Raw genomic sequence first — 16,079 nt, forward strand, 5'->3', positions numbered from 1 at the left:
TTACTTACTGCCAGATGAGATAATGAAGTTAGATTTTAAAAATTTGCAATAAAAGTTGACCAGCATTGTTTGTTTTTGTTTGGAGGGGGGGGGGGGGTTACGGTTACAATCCCACCACCCCAATCTTTGGTACATGAGAGCAAAATCAGTCATTCTGCCAATTAGTAATTCAAGTATAGCAAACTATTTAAAAAACGTTATTCAGATGGACAATATGCTGAGCAGGTAATTATTAAATAAAGTGTCTTCATGTTTGATTACACTAAATAAATCTCACTATTTAGCTCCCACCCACCCCCTCGAAACAACACACATGACAACTTAGTTAGAGATGAACTTAACAAGACAAAAGCATGAAGGGTTAATATATTAAACACTTTCTTACCTTCAGGTAGGGAACCAGCACTATTGCAACAGAATCCGAACGTTTACAAAGTTTTGTTTGTTTCTTTTAAGTGAAGTTTCCCAAGTTGTTCCTTTTTATATATCTTTGGGTTTAGGGTTAAAAAGCATCCACAATGGCAGCAACAAAAGCATCTCCTTACGCAGACACAAGCCAGGGGCCTCCACACAAGTTTAGAAGTCTGGGGGAGAGGACCACATGTCGGGGTTACAATAAGTATCCAATGATGCATCCAAATAGAAGATTGAAGTGCAGATGTGGGTCTGTAGGGGAAGAGGGAACTAGGGCTTCATCTGTGCGAGCCAGCCTTGTATACATGCCATGTCCAGCTGCAGCTCCCTCTTTGTTGTGCTCCTTGCTGTGTGTTTCAGCACAGGGCTGGATCTTGTAACCATTGTAACAGGGACGCACAGGCAGCTTAGCAAGCTGCCAGACTCTCTGACTCACCCCCCTCCTATCCTCCTCCTACAGCTACAGTTTAGAGGAAATGAGACTAGGTAGCTCACTATTGCCATCTAATGCTGAATGTTCAGCTTTGATCATGTTTGTTTTCCAGCACTAGAAACAGCTTCTCAATAGTCCACCAGTTTTCGGTTTGGGGGAAAAAAAACACTGCCTTGTGGCCATGGAATACATTTTTTTTTTCTTTTTATAATCCCCAGTTTTTATTCTTTTCACCCTACCTGTTTACAAAGCTGTGAAACGTTTCTGTCAGTCCCATAACTGATGAGGACTTATTCTGTGACTATTGCATAGCAGGGGTATAGGCTATGCAGTTATAATAAACCAGTGCTTCTCAGTACCCCTATAGGCACGCATTTGTGCCCTAACTACCCCATCTGCAACACGTAAATATAATTACCTTTAAAAAACTGCAATTATGGTGGCCAAGTGGACCAGCACTGCCAGGGGGATTCTGTGATGCCAGTGATGTCACCACACCCATGTGTGGTAATGTCACCAAGCTGCCTAAACCTGGAAGTGCCGGCCAGCCACCAATCAGCAGCACCTGAGCATACCTAGGTATCCTTTTCAACAAAGGATACCAAGAGAACAAAAGAACCTAGATAAGAAAAGTAAATTAGAAAGTTGTTTAAAATTGCATGCGCTATCAGAATTATGAAAGAAAAAAAATTTAAGTATGCTCCGTCTGTACACCAGCATTTTAAACCCAGCACTTGCTTGGAGAGCATCTGGTAAAGACTCATGTTCCATCATTGCTGACATGATACAAGTCCCACTGGCTCTCTTAAAATGCTGGTGCACTGAGAATATCTAGATATGATTCACATGCATGTGCAGCAAATGTTGACACTAAAACAGTAATAACTTTTACTAGAAGCATTTTTGCGGATAGAGTATAATGAAAATATGTTTCTGTTCAGATATGTAATTCATCTATGTGCATTTCAATGTTAATTGTTATGTCCCTTTAAGTTCTAGAAACCTGCAATACCCTCTGTTTGATAGACAATTGTCTGCCTTTTTAAATGTTGGGTGCCTTGGGAGTATAATGTTTAAATGGATAGTAATGCCAACATTAAATATAAATGTATTGAATAAAGCACATTTTAAACAACTTTCACATTTACTGTAACTATCAATTTTGCATAATTCTTTTCTTATCCTTTGTTAAAGAGTAATCCTAGGTAAACTCAGGAGCGTGCACGTGTTTTTAGCCATATGGCATCAGTGTTTAAAACATTGTTTATAGTAATGAAATACATAGTAGCAAACACTGCTGTCATGGAATAGTAATGACGCGTGCACTCTCCTAAGCTCCTATCAGCCTACTCAGATTTACTCTTTAACAAAGCATTCCAAGAGAACAAAAAAAAGTTGATAATAGAAGTCGATTGGAAAGCTGTTTAGAATTGCATGCTCTGCCTGAATCATAAGACCTAGAGACCCCATGATCCCTTGTTTTAAACTTAAAAAAAACGCTCTTTAAATAAAGTCCCTTTAAAGGTTTTTCATATCCAGGTGATTGCTGTGGTAATAGTCATCTCCTGGAGTGTGTATACAAAATGTTGAGCAAATGCCATATTTAAGAGCCTCTGTGAGCAGACCAAAGTTATATGTAACCAAAGACCATTATTTATATGAGCATAACCTCTTCTTCTTTTAATTATAGAGTTTAGAAGAAAAATACACACATACTATTTTTTACATTTAAAAAAAATCTACAATTTTTTAAACACATTTTGTTTTAGAAATCTCACTTTTCATGATGTGTGTATATATATATATATATATATATATATATATATATATATATATATATTAATTAAAATAATGGTATCTTTTGAACCTGCTGGGTCTGCTGAATAAAACAATATATAATGTGTGTGGGGTGTCTCACTGAAAAAAGACCTATGTGACAGCATCTAAAAACTCCAAATAAGCTCAGCACAAATTGTGGACATTGCTCAGCAGATAAGGGGTTCAAATCCAGTTTTACTGGAAATGCGGCAAATCTTTGGAAATATTAGAGCAACAAATAATAAAAAATATATACACATGCTCACAACACACATAATTTAATATTGTGCCAATAGCTTTTGAAAAAAATATATATAAAGAGGGAAGCAATATTCATGTTCTCAAATTGTATATGTAATTTAATCACATCCACAGCTTATCAGGCTCATTTCCTTATGGCATACTTGGGTATAGAACACTTTAACTGGCATGTTTAGCCATCACATCTTTTCCTTGTAGAATTTCACTGTGGTTCTGTGATACCCACTTTACCTGACACTTTTCCTGTCAGAAACTATATATCTGCATTTATCAACTCTAGTCCTCATATGTCACTAACTGGCAAGATTGTAAGGATTTCCCTATTTGATTACAGGTGAGTCAGTCACAGTGAGTGAGCAGTTGACCAGCCGGGCAGGAGAATACAATCTGGCCTGTCAGTGGTGAACTGAGAAACACCACTGCTTTCTGTGATACATTACTGCAAATGATTCAGGTACCCACAGGGGTACACATACTACAGGTTAAGAAACAAGGTCATAAACTATTACTTTTGCCTACTTGGATAATTTTATTGTTCCATAATAGCCCAGTGCAATTTCCAGCTTCCTAGAAAGTATAATGTCCTGTGTGATTACAGCTAATGTAAGGCTCAAATTAAATTACAAAACAGTAAAGCAATCCAGGTGAATGTATCTTTATTTGTACATAGTATTATAATTAAAGGAACTTCCTGCACCAGAATGTTTATTGTTTAAAAATTTAGATAATCCCTTTATTACCCATGCCCCATTCATTTGGTATGTGGAAAATAGAAAGAATCCAGTGCAGTATGCACTTTAGCACTCTCTGCCCAGACTAGTGAGGCAGGATACATAAATTAAATTTTAACTTTTACTGAATTGTTTAAAAATTGGATATTATGTTAAAAAAAATATGGCAACTGAGTATCCAATATTAATTGTCTGATCAAGAGTAAGAATTTATGCCTTTAATTTCCACATTTAAATATGTCACACATATATATTCGATTCTGAGAGCTGTAGTTATTGTCAAAAAAGGAGGGAGAAATATGTTCCAAGTTGTGTAAGAGACTTGTATAAGGAGTGTGATATTCTCCACACTTTTGTTAACTTGGGGATATTAAAATGTCTTAAATAGTTAATTCAGTGTCTTAGGAGATAAAATTGGTGACAGGTGGAGAATTCTGTTATGTGTGTAAATTTATACTCCAAAGTTGCTAAGAATTGTAGAGTGATCACAACTATTGGGTAAAAGTATTAATGCCGGAAAGTGTGCACCAACTTAAATTAGTCTAACAATTAAAGTAGAAATTGAGGCAACACCGTAGTTAAGACTGCAACATATGTAAATATCTATATTACTGCATATAATATTTAAGTGTACAACGGCGTGTTTAAAATAGTTATGAATATTCCATGTACTCTCTTAGGTATTAATTAGTTAACTTGCATCTTTGTTATATAGCTCAAAAGAGGTTATGCAGGAGTCTAGTATAAACAGTAGCTATTATTGTAGAAAATGTGAACCAACTTTAATAACCTAACAATTGGGATAGACATTAAAGCAACACTGCAACAAATTATATTATTATGTGTGTATTAAATCTACAACAGCGTGCTTAGAATGGTTATAAATGCTTGATGCAGTCCCTCTTAGGTAATACATGTAAGTTATTAGGATTCCCTTTCCAGAGTATAAATATCCCATTACACAATTCTGTTAACGGCCTGCCATTGTACGGCTACTAGGAATAGATTTTAGCCACATAAAGTAAAGCTCCCAGGATAACGGCAGATATTCTGCCTAAATACATGTGCCAAACAATTTAAAAAAGAGCTCCCATCGGCTACACTAAACCCCCCTGATGCGTTTCGCCCCTCTGGGCTTTGTCAAAGGCAGCGAGCCGCCAATCTGGCGGGGATTTCAGCCGGTCCAGTTTGGCATAACCAACACAATTATATTAATATACTTTTTACCTATGTGATTTCCTTGTATCTAAGCCTCTGCAGACTACCCCCTTATTTCAGTTCTTTTGACAGACTTGCATTTCAGCCAATCAATACTGACTCATTAATAACTCCACAGGAGTGAGCACAATGTTATCTATATGGCACACATGAACTAGCGCTGTCTAGCTGTGGAAAAGAACAAAGACAATTTGATGATAAAATTAAATTGGAATGCTGCTTAAAATTGCATGCTTTTTCTGAATCATGAAAGTTTAATTTTGACTAGACTGTCCCTTTAAGTATCCTAATTGTGTGTCTATGTGTCAAACATTTCGGCATAGCAAAACAGGTGAACAAATTAAAGAGAATGCAAGGATTAATAAACTGAATTATTAGAGTCCCCTGCTTCCAAGGAACTTGAATTTAAAAGGGAATCATTAAAAAAATTAAGAGCTGTCAAGAATTGGGAATGGTGTTGTATATAAGTTAGGGATATAACGGAGTAAATTTGCAGGCTTCCTACAATAAGTGGGTATTGAGGGAAGATTTAAAGGTTTTAAACCATAGGGAGTCTACAGGACAGAAGTGGTGAGGTCAGAGACTGAGGCCCCTATTTATCAAAGGTTTTGCGGACCTGATTCGACAGTGCGGATCAGGTCCGCAAGACCTCGCTGAATGCGGAGAGCAATACGCTCTCCGCATTTACCATTGCACCAGCAGCTCACAAGAGCTGCTGGTGCAACGCCGCCCCCTGCAGACTCGCGGCCAATCGGCCGCCAGCAGGGGGGTGTCAATCACCCGATCGTACTCGATCGGGTTGAATTGTGTCGATTCCTGTCCGCTTGCTCAGAGCAGGCGGACAGGGTTAAGGAGCAGCGGTCGCCAGAAACACGGGAGAAGACAGCTTGGGGGGTATTTGAAGATGGAGATAAGGTGAGAATGTAAGGGGTCCTATGTTGTAAATTGCTTTGTAAATGCAAACCCAATTGTTGAGTTTAATCCTAAAGACTATTGAAAGCCGGTGAGAGAATTGGCATATTAGGATAAATATGAATGGTGGTGTAAATAGATTGTAGTTTGAATTATCTGTTGAGAAGTTGGTAAATAATAACAGTGTTGCAGTAATTAATACAGGACATTATAAGGGAGTGGGTCTATATTTTGGTTGTATCTTGAGTGAAAGATTATACAAAGTTCTACAAAGAGTCTACTGTCATGGTGATATTTTTATTTGTAATAGAAGCTGCTTATAATAGGGCATAGTTAGAAGGAGAAGTTCAGTATTTGCCATTTTGATGTTGAAATGATGGAAGGCCATTCAGGGAGACATATGTGGGGTACGGGTTGGAGCAAGACAGATTTTTTTTTTTAAATAAGCTACTATAAAATTAGTGTCAGCTAATGGCCATTGTAAAGCAGTTTGATTTAGTCTTTCCAGAAATGGAACTAATGATAAAAAAGGTCTTAATTTTTCTTCTAGATGAGTGTCTTAGGGTAAGTAAGTCTTATTTTATTATGACACTCTAAGCTATGGTTGGGCACTTTCTATGTAAAGTTCTAAATATATGTCTTTAAACTTATATTTGCCATGATTCAGGATAATCAGTATTCCTTTAAAATCCAGACTGTCAGTTTCATTATTTGAGATAATGCATTTTAATTCAATTTATTTTTCTTTACCTTGAAAATTTTCAATTGATCATTTTTCCCTGTGTGCTGTTAGGCTCGCGGGGGCAGAAAATGTTTCTTTTTATTGCGTAATTCTTGGCGCGGACTTTTTTGGCGCAAAAATTTCGTCATTTCCGGCGCCGTAGTTGACGCTGGAAGTTGTATTCTGTTTAAACGTCATTTTTGACGCATGTGTATTCAGACATTTTTTTGCGCCAAAAAATGTGGGCGTCGGTTCTGACGTCAGAGGATGTGGCGTCATACTTGGTGTCAAATATATGGGTGTTGTATTTAGCGCCAATAATGTGGGCGTCATATTTGGCGCCAAAAAATGTGGGCGTATTTTTTGTTCCACTTTTTTTCCTCACATTATTTAAACCTCACTTTTTTATTGCTTCTGGTTTCTAGAAGCTTATTATTTTGCATTCTTTTCCCATTCCTGAAACTGTCATTTAAGGAATTTGATAATTTTGCTTTAAATATTGTTTTTTTCTATTACATATTGCAAGATTTCACTGTTCCTGTTTCAAAACAATCTAAGGGATTCCTGTTGACTGAGTTCAGTCCTACCAAAGCTAAGTTCATTTATTTTAAATGTTATGAATGTTTATCTTTAGCTATGGTTTGTAGTAAGTTATCATGATAAACTTTTACATGCAGAATCCATTAGTATTTATGCTTTATATATTGCTATTCTTTTTACATCTTATGTACAAGAAATATTTAGAAAATTTATAAGAATATTTTTCTGATTCTATTTTAAAGGCTTTGTCTAACATCGTGCCTTCTAATAAAAATTTTAGGTCTTTTTTAAACTTCTTTTTTAATTATTGAAGTTTCAAATGACCAACAACATACTGATTTATCCTTCTCTGATGATGTTTTTTCTCATTCAGAATTTTCTTCATCAGATATTGACACTAACAAATCTACTTTTTTATTTTATTTTTTTATTAAAGTACATTTGTTCTTTGTTGAAAAGGTGTTGATTATTTTGGATATTAAGGTAACTAGTTCTTTTTCAAGACTAGCTAACACTATTTCTGCTTATTTATTCTTCTGTGTTTTCAGAGGTTTTTTTCCAGTTCCTCATACTAGGGAATGGAATAGGTTGAGAATTTTCTTTTATTTCTTCTTCAAAGGTTTTAAACTATATTCTTTGCCGGCAGTTAAATTCAATTTGGAGGGTTCTCCAATTTATTGGGGCTATTTCTACTCCTACTAATTATGCTATTGTTTCTATTACAAAATAGTATTTATTTTCCTTTAGATGGTTGTATCTTATTTATGGAAAATTATTTAGTTTCAGGTACTTTTCTTGGACCTGTGATTTATTTGGATGATGTTGCAATTGCTTCATTTTTTCTGTTTACTTTAAGATCAAGTATCAGATTATGATTTATTTTAGCATTGTTAAAAGGACAAAATTTACTAGACTAGGTGCTGTTGCATTTGTCTTGTTGTTTTGCATTTATTGATTATGCAAGTCCAGTGTATTGACTGGTCCTTTAACTGGACTATCATGCTAATAATTTCATTTGTGTCTTCATTTTATTGAATATTTTCGCAAATGAGGTTTAATCTATGTCTTTAGCTGTTTTAGCTAGAAGAATTTAGTGATTTCTAAAAATCCATATTTCTTTTGTTCTAAGATAATCAATTATTTGTTTTATAATTGGATTCAATTCTTAACTGTTACTCTGCGCTTCAAGATTGAGTTATAAGACTAAAACTTTAAGCTTATACTAGTTTGGTTGTTCTTATTAAGGAACGAATTCCTGAATTCTTTCCCAAGTAACATGTTTTCAATTGGAAATTTTTCAGTTCGAAATCAGCTCCCTAAAATTGCGATGTACGTGCTGTATTCCAGCTTGGCTGGCAAGGGGCAGGTTAAGACTTTTTTGAAATTTATTTGGTTCTATTCGGTCCAAATTTGTTTGATTTTATTCCAGTAAGGCTAACACTTTATTTAAGTGTGTTTCGGTCCTATATATTTTGGGTACTGTTGAAGCATGGCTGATCACCCGTGGGGTTCAAGCGCTGCTCAGACCTGGAATCTTCTGGGGTATTTCTTCCAGTTACATTTTTAGGAACTGGGTTTTGGAGTTTTATTCAAACTATTCTGCCTTTTTTTGGTCAGTGATAGCATTATTTGTTTTCATTAGATACAATAAATGCATATTTTCATTTTTCTGTTTTCATTCAGATTATTTTCTGAGGATGCGGAATCTCATATGATTCACTTTGTTCTTCCAGGACATAGTTAGAGGATCTTTTTTTTTTTCAAAAGCTCTTGATTCCTCACACAAGGGTCACCTTTTTTAGGTTTCCAGATAGTTTGTGTCACTGTCTTTGTCTCTATCAGACAAGGGACAATTTTATTGGGTTCCGTCTGTCGGTACCTTTAGTCTCTATTATTTCCGTCAGTTGCTATATATGCATAGAAGTTTTAGGTCTTATGGCCACAGCATTGGATTCAATTCCCTTTGCTCATTTTCAATAGAAAGAACCTTTCCAGTCTTTTATGCTGAATTATAGTGCAGGGATTCTAGGATTTCGCATTTTAAATCTTCGAATCCTAATATTTATCTCTCTTGATTTGGTGGTTAAGATCACCATCATTTAGTTCTACAGGTCTCTTTGTTTCTTTCAACCTGGACCATGATCTCTACAGATGTGAGTCTTTTTGGTTGGGAGGCTGTCTGAGGATCTCTGTCAGCACAAGGGGTTTGGAAATCTCAGGAGGCGAGATTACCATTTGATATTTTAGAACTCCGTGCTTTCTCAGAGTTTTTCAGTTAGTTTCTTTTTGAAGAAGAGACGTTTATTATTTTTCAGACAATATCACAACTATGGTGTATGTCAATCATCAGGGTAGGACTATCAGTCCTTAGGCTGTGACAGAAGTGTCTCGGATATTAGCTTGGGCTAAATCCAGCTCCTATCTAAATTCTGTGTTTTTTTCCCCAGGTATAGATATTTGGGAAGCGGATTATCTCTGTTAAACAAGCTTTACATCCGGGAGAATGGTCTTTCATACCCAGATATGTTTTTAAATTTTTCAGATGTTAGCATTTCTAGAAATAGATCTGTTGGCATCTCATCTGAATAAAGAACTTCCCAGGGGCCTATTCAGGTCCGGGGATCCTCAGGCGGAAGTAGTGTATGCATTGACATTTCTTTGGAATTATCTTTTTCCCTATTTCTTTCCGCCTCTAGTTCTTCTTCCAAAGTGATTTCCAAAATTCTTATGGAGTATTTGTTTGTTACACTGTTGGCTCCAGCATGGCCTCTCAGGTTTTGGTATGTGGATCTCATTCGGATGGCCAGTTGCCAACCTTGGACACTTCCGTTTAAACCAGACCTTCTTTTTCAAGGCCCATTTTTTCCATCAGGATCTCAAATCATTAAATTTGAAGGGATGGAGATTGAACGCTTGATTTTTAGTCATAGAGGTTTCTCTGACTCATTGATTAATACTATGTTTCAGGCTCGTAAACCTGTCTCTAGAAAGATTTATTATTGAGTCTGGAAGACCTACTTTTCTTGGCATTCTTTTAAAATTCATAGAATTTTATTATTTTTTCAGGTTGGTTTGGATAAGGTTTTGTCTTCAGTTCTTTGTTAGGACAAATCTCTACTCTTTCTGTTCTTTTTTCACAGAAAGATTGCTAATCATCCTGATATTCATTGTTTTGTACAGGCTTTGGTCCGTATCAAGCCTGTCATTAATTCAATCTCTCCTCTTTGGAGTCTCAATTTGGTGCTGAGGGCTTTACAGGCTCCTCCGTTTGAAACTATTCATTCTCCGAACATTAAATTACTTTCTTGGAAAAGTATTGTTCCTTTTGGTTATTTCTTCTGCTAGAAGAGTTTTTGAGTTATCTGCTCTTTTTTGTGAATATCCTTTTCTGATTTTTCATCAGGATAAGGCAGTGTTACTTCCTGATATTCATCATTTTGTTCAGGTTCAGGTCATTAAGCCAATTTTTCCTCCTTGGAGTCTTAATTTGGTTCTGAAGGTTTTTCAGGCTCTTCTATTTGAGCATATGCTTGCTCTGGACATTAATTACTTTCATGGAAAGTATTGTTCTTTTTGGACATCTCTTCAGCTAGAACAGTTTTTGAATTATCTGTTCTTTCTTGTGAATCTCTTTTTTCTGAATTTTTTCATCAGGATAAGGTGGTTTTTGCTGTCCTCATTTCAATTCTTACCTAAAGTTGTAAATTCTAACAAACATTAGGGAGGAATTATTGTTTTCCTGAGACTTCTTTGGTGAGATTCTTACTTTCTTTGGATATGGTAAGAGTTTTTGAAATTCTATGTTGAAGCTATTCAGATTTCAGATAGACTTCTAGTCTATTTTTTATCTTTTCTGGTTTTAGGAAGGTCAAAGGGCTTCTGCCATTTATTTGGCATCTTGCTTAAACTTTTGATTCATCATGCTTATTTGGAGTCGGGTGGATTCCCGCCTCGGAGGATTACGGCTCATTCTACTAGGTAAGTTTCTACTTCCTGGGCTTTTTAAGAATGAAGCTTCTGTTGATCAGATTTGCAAAGCAATGACTTGGTCTTCTTTGCATACTTTTACTGTGTTCTACCATTTTGATGTTTTCTCTTCTTTAGAAGCAGTTTTGGTAGAATGGTACTTCAGGCAGCTGTTTCAGTTTGATTCTTCTGCTTATAATTTCAGTTTTTTTCATTATAAAAATTTAAACTTTTTTGATTTGGGTAGTGGATTAATTTTTCAGCGGAATTGGCTGTCTTTATTTTATCCCTCCCTCTCTAGTGACTCTTGCGTGGAAGTTCCACATATTGGGTATTTGCTATCCCATACGTCACTAGCTCATGGACTCTTGCTAATTACATGAAAGAAAACATAATTTATGTAAGAACTTACCTGATAAATTCATTTCTTTCATATTAGCAAGAGTCCATGAGGCCCACCCTTTTTTGTGGTGGTTATGATTTTTTTTTTGTATAAAGCACAATTATTCCAATTCCTTGTTTTTTTGATGCTTTCGCTCCTTTCTTATCACCCCACTTCTTGGCTATTCGTTAAACTGAATTGTGGTTGTGGTGAGGGGTGTATTTATAGGCATTTTAAGGTTTGGGAAACTTTGCCCCTCCTGGTAGGAATGTATATCCCATACGTCACTAGCTCATGGACTCTTGCTAATATGAAAGAAATGAATTTATCAGGTAAGTTCTTACATAAATTATGTTTTTTCTTTCATGTTTCAGATAGAGCATGACATTTTAAGCAACTTTCTAATTTACTCCTATTATCATTTTTTCTTTGTTCTCTTACTATCTTTATTTAAAAAGCAGGAATGTGATGCATAGGAGCCAGACCATTTTTGGTTGAGAACCTGGGTTATGCTTGCTTATTGGTGGGTAAATGTCAGCCTCCAATAAGCAAGCGCTATCCATGGTGCTTAACCTAAAATGGGCTGGCTGCTAAGATTTACATTACTGCTTTTAAACTAAAGATAGCAAGAGAACAAAGAAAATATGCTAATAGGAGTAAATAAGAAAGTTACTTAAAATTTCTTGCTCTATCTGAATCATGAAAGAAAAAATTTAGGTTCAGTGTCGCTTTAATTCATCCTCTAGACAGCGAGCAATGTAGAAACCCACAAGAGCAAGTTCCCAGTGAATACAGCAGCATGCATGATAATGCACCGCTATTAGCAGATTATTAGCCTAAAAAATATGAAACAAGAAAGCAAATATTGGGCTAGATTACAAGTGGAGTGTTAGCAGTTACGCATGAGCAATAAGGGGTTTATCCTGGGTGTTGCGGGCATCAGGTTTTTCACTCGCATTACAAGTTGAAAGTAAACGCGATTGATTGAGCGCAATTTAAGTTAACACGCGTCAGGTAAGCGTGACCTCAGAGCTCTGGTTAACTGTTTTGCAAAACAAAAAAGTGTCACATAACACATAAAAAATTACAACGTACAGTTACACTCATAATAACACTATCTAATAAAAAATATATAAAAAAATATTGCACAAAAAAGTTATAAGGTCTCAAAAGGTTTTAGGTGTTAGAGAGAAAAAAAAGCAGGCAAAGGGCTTTAATATTGAGATTCATACATATCTAAATACTGTATGTATATATATGTTTATGTACTTTACATATGTATTTATATGTTTATATATTTATTTACAGACATATAAATACACATGTATACATATAGAGAAATATATATAAGTAGTAAGCGCTGCGGAATCTGTTGGCACTCTACAAATACCTGATAATAATAATAATAATGCATTGGAACCCTTCGCAGTTAAGTAGATGAGAACATATAAAATCCTATTTATGCAATATTCATTTTTAATAAAGTGTTTAACTGTGTATTTATTGTAAATATTTCCCATTCTTATGTTCTGCACATAGCATATGTTCTAAGTATTTCTAAATAGATATTCCTATATATATATTTGTACATCTATAACTATATATAATTTATGTATAATATAGATATAAATATATATTCATGCAAAAAATCATCACTTAAATGTAGAAATATGTATTTTGAATTAAAAGAACATATTCTTCTATGTGAAGAACATTGGAATATGAAATATTTATATTTTCATGTCGAGTTAGCGCACTTGAGAATATGCGATCAGGTTTGCGCGCGAGTAGGGTGTTAGGTTTTTTTTCAGATTTTTTTGCTCCATTGACATCTACGGGGGAATAGATTATCATGTGCAAGATAATGTAAATTTGACTTTTTGTGCTGGTTGAGTTAATGAGTGAGCAATATCTTTTTACTTTCACCTTGCAATACAAGCGCAACCCGACGCAAGCAAAAAGCTTAATTCTAGCGCAGTTAACGCTCTAGAGGGAACATTAAATATCGCTCCACTTGTAAACTGGCCCATTATGTTTTAAAATAATATGGGCTACATTATAAGTGGAGCGAAAAACATTGCTTCCGCTAAAGCGATATTTGTGCTCCACTTAGTAATTATAGCGCACTGAAATGTGAGCTGGTATTACAAGTGAGGTGCAATGTGAATGCTACCTTGCGGTAGCATTTAACTATCCACTTTTAATGGATGGGTATTTATTGCACACCAGTTCTTAAGATGTCTGTCACTAGTTAGAGGGGGGAGCGTTAGAGAGCTGTTTGGGAAGGATCAGGGAGGTTAGAAGATAGGCAGGATCCTACATGGCAGAATATATATATATATAAATGTGTGTGTGTGTGTGTGTATATATATATATATATATATATATATATATATATATATATATATATATATATATATATATAGGCATCCAATGTTAGGCGGAGTGTTAGAGAAGCGCAAGATACTCCTTGTTAAGTAAAAAGTTCCATTTATTAGTAAACACAGGGTAAAAACATATAACAGCCTCAGTGGCTGTATAACATAGCACTATAGATAAAACAAGACACAATGTTGCAAAAGATCAGGACCTCATGCAGACATGTTTCGTGGGTTTGCGCACTTGGTCACTGCTTGTATGAGGTCCTGATCAAACAGACTTTATAACAGATTTGTTAAAGGGACAGTCCACCTTTTCTCAGCATTGTGTAACTTCCTGCAAATTAAATCTAAACAATCCTATATTTTGATACTTTTTATGTATAGATGTATACAAATATCTTACACTATATTCAATATGATTTGTCTCTTATACATTTAAATCTTACTGTATTATCACTAAGGTAATATATTTCCTTGATATTTGTATTTCATTTTTGTTTATTGTGTAACTACTAATAGTTTAAACATTAAACTTTGATAGAGGAGGAAATGTAATCAGTTAGACAAGGGTATTTGCTGAATTATTCAATTCACAAATAAATCTAAATCTCTCCTCATGTTTAAACCTTGGGGACTGCTAGTTCTGAGTTTAAAGATCCAGAATACCTCACGTTTGTTTAATTTATCCTCTCTATCTCCTCCCCTTTTCCATACGGGAACATGATCAATACCCTGGATTTTTAATAATGATGCATCAGCATTGTGATAATTTTTAAAATGTCTAGATACCGGGGTATCTGATTCATCATCCTCAATGGATCTTAGATGTTGTAGAAATCTATCTTTGATACTACGTTTCGTTTTTCCTACGTATTGAATTTTACATAGTTGACATGTAAGTAAGTACACTACGTGTGTTGTTGAGCAATTTATATAGTAGTTGATTTTGAAATTTTGTTGAGTGGTACTTGAGACAAAATTGTCTCCTTCAGTTACATGATGACACGTTTTGCAAATATTTTTTCTGCACTTATAGAAACCATTTCTTCCTTTTAACCAGCATTTGTTGGTTTTGATTGGAAGATCAGAAGGAGATAGATAATTGGACAAAGTTTTACCTCTCCTAGACACTATATCAATTCCTTCACTCGTTATTTTTTTAAGAATTGGATCTGAGTGCAAGATAGGAATAGTTTCTTTTACAATCTTCTTGATGCTATTAAAATCTTTACTATAAGTAGTAATAAACCTAGGTTTATTTTTATTTTTAGAATTTGAAGGTTTCTCTTTGTATGATAACAAATCCTCTCTTGCTTTTAATTGTACATCTTCTCTGACTTTTTTTTAGCATATCCTCATTATAACCTCTCTGTTTTAGCCTTTCTGTTATAATGTCACTTTGTTTTATGAAGTCTTCCTCTGTTGAGCAATTTCTCCTTGCTCTAATAAATTCTCCTCTAGGGATACCATTGAGCACATGTTTTGGGTGACATGAGTTAAATTGTAGTGTAGTGTTGCCCGCTGTTGGCTTCCTATATAAGGTAGTAACAATGTTTTAATTTGTCAGATCTGCCTTTAGTTCTAAATCCAAAAAGTGGATAGATATTGGACTGTGTTCTCCTACAAATTTTAAACCACAATTGTTTTGGTTGAGATAAGCACAAAATTCTTCTACTTCTGATGATTCTCCCTCAAAGATAAAAAGCAGATCATCTATGTATCTGAAAAAATGTATCACTTTATCCTTGAAGGGGTTTCTGTCTCCAAAGACGTGGAACAGCTCCCACCAACCCATAAAACACTAAAGCTAAAATTAACCTTACAAACTACCTAATTAACCCCTTCACTGCCGGGAATTTCAGATTGTGGTGCACAGCTGAAATTAGCAGCCTTCTAATTACCAAAAGGCAATGGCAAAGCCATGTATGTCTGCTATTTCCAGAGAAGCTTTTAAAACCATTTGTGTTAGGATTGCACAAGCGGTATGTAAATAATTTCAGTGAGAAACCCAAAGTTTGTGAAAAAGTTAACAATTTTATAAAATAATATAATGTGCAAGTTTCTAATAGTTAGAAAAAAGCAGAGGGCACTACACAGATAAATAAGTAGGATCTAAATACAATAAATAATACTAAAACAAATAAAATAAATAACAGTCAAAAAATAAAAATTTGAAATATAGAGTATTTGTATATGTGTGTGTATACCTGTGTGTGTATACCTGTGTGTGTGTGTGTGTGTGTGTGTGTGAGAGAGACAAACCTAATCTGTGTGTATGCACATATGTGAATGTGCAGAAAAT

At 35.0% G+C, this 16,079-nt stretch overlaps 1 protein-coding gene across 2 annotated transcripts in view; it reads right to left on the minus strand.

Moving 5' to 3' along the window:
- The window catches only part of PTPN13 (protein tyrosine phosphatase non-receptor type 13), a 565,956-nt gene extending 565,156 nt beyond the window's left edge, over nt 1-800 (minus strand). For both annotated transcript variants that reach the window (XM_053703380.1, XM_053703379.1), the window contains exon 1: nt 386-800. The gene's annotated coding sequence lies outside the window, so the exon portion shown is untranslated. The remainder of the gene's footprint in view (nt 1-385) is intronic.
- Between the last annotated feature and the right edge of the window lie 15,279 nt (nt 801-16,079).

Source organism: Bombina bombina, chromosome 2 (genome assembly GCF_027579735.1).
Source record: "Bombina bombina isolate aBomBom1 chromosome 2, aBomBom1.pri, whole genome shotgun sequence".
Lineage (NCBI taxonomy): Eukaryota > Metazoa > Chordata > Amphibia > Anura > Bombinatoridae > Bombina > Bombina bombina.